Source organism: Myotis davidii, unplaced genomic scaffold, assembly GCF_000327345.1.
Source record: "Myotis davidii unplaced genomic scaffold, ASM32734v1 scaffold5284, whole genome shotgun sequence".
Taxonomy (NCBI): domain Eukaryota; kingdom Metazoa; phylum Chordata; class Mammalia; order Chiroptera; family Vespertilionidae; genus Myotis; species Myotis davidii.
In genome coordinates, this window is record NW_006295009.1 from 24,653 (window position 1) to 26,639 (window position 1,987).

Consider the following 1,987-nt stretch of genomic DNA (forward strand, 5'->3'; position numbering starts at 1 on the left):
ATAGACATTGATATAGATATATATTTAGATATAGATGTAGATATAGGTGATATGTAGACATAGTGATATATTTATTGATATAGTTATAGTTATAGATATAGATGTAGAGATAGACTTAGATACAGGTATTTTTATAAAATATAATTATCTTGATATTGAGAGAGAGGACATTAGAGGGATAGAGAGAAACATACACAAGAGAATCATTGATTGGCTGCCACCTGTATGGGCCCCACTGGGGATGGAGAATGTAACCCCATCATCTGACCTCACCAGTTATTAAACCAGTAAGTTCTTGCTTCCTATGTCAATGGTCAACCGTTGTGTCACATGAGCCAGGCTGGATCTTCTTTCTTTGTCCTCACCTAAGGATGTGTTCATTGATTTTTAGGGGGAAAGGAAAGGAGAGAGAGAAGGAGAGAGAGAAACATTGATGTGAGAGAGAAATGTTGATCAGTTGCCTTCCATATATGCCCATACTGTGAATCAAACAATCAACATTTTTTTATTTATGTATTTATTTGTTTAAATATTCCTTAATTGATATGAGAGAGGAATGGAGAGGTAGAGAGAGAGAAATATCAATGATTAGAGAGAATAATTGATTGGCTTCCTCCTGGGTGCCCCATACTGGAGATGTTGTTGGCAACCTGGACATGTGCCCTGACTGGGAGTTGAACCATGACCTCCTGGTTCATAGGTCAACTACTGAGCCATGCTGGCGGGGCTCTACCTGCACTTTTAGGATTCACAGAGCTCCCTGTGCACGTAGGCTCTGGTCAATGAGATGTTGGCAACATTGTTCGTGCAAGGGGCTTGGCCCTCCACTGCCTCTTGGGCTTCATCTGGAAGGTCATCTGGTCTAATTAGCAACATCATAGGTGGCCAGGCCCCAGACCTTCCCTGACTGCCCTCTGACCACACTGGCCATGGGCCTGTCCACCACCATGCTCTGAAGCTCACAGGCCCCTGGAGGTTCCCAATTACAGATCATTTAGGCATAGATATGAAGGTAGACATAGATAGATCTTCTTTTCTTTGTCCTTGCCTAAGAATATGTTCATTGATTCATAGAAAGAGGTGCTCTAAGCTCAGTGCTCAGCGGTGTCTCCACCTGACACAGAAGGGGCCCCCACAACCGGACATAACTGGCCTGAGGGTCCCAGCCCTGGCGTCTCAGGGAAGGCCAAGCACAGGAGATGGGTATGATGGGATGACATGGGGCTGTATTTAAGGCAAACCCTACCAGGGCAGCAATGAGTGGGCAGATACATTCACACGGACGTCCTATGCAGGCCCCATTGGGTGAGAGTGTCAGCTGTAGAGGACAGAGAGTTAGGATGGGATGGTGTCTGCAGAGGTGGAGGCACAGCAGAGAAGGGTGGGACCATGTCTCCCTTCAGCAGGTCTCATGATCCAGGTGGATTCTCCAGGGGAGGCAGCAGTCCCTTGGGACCAGGTTTTGAGACCCATGGGGAACATGGGCTGGACGCTGGGACCTGCACAAAACTTGAACCTCTACATGTGAGGAGGCAGGAAAGGCTGGGCTGGGTGCTGTGGCTGCAGGCTTCGTCTCAAACCTGCTGCCACTCTCACAAGCACACAGCTGCCTCCTGAAGGCACACATTTCCCTTAACTTCCCTGCTGCTCCTGTGCAAAACCCGATTTCTCAGCCTCTCAAATTGGAAGAATTTCCATCATTTACACATGGAGTCCTGATGGGTGGTAGAGCCGGCAGTCTGGAGAAAAACTGGGCATATGTGATACTTTCAACAATAAAATATTGTTAAAAAGAAATAAATGAGCTAATTAATTCATTTTTTGAAATGGAGTTCTGGCCCTGGCCATTTGACTCAGTGTATAGAGTGTTGGCTTTTGAACCAAAGAGCATCGGTTTGATTCTGGTCAAGGGCATGTACCTGGGTTTCAGGCTCCTCCATGGTCCTTTCCCTGTTTAGGGCACATGCAGGAGGCAAACAGTTAATGT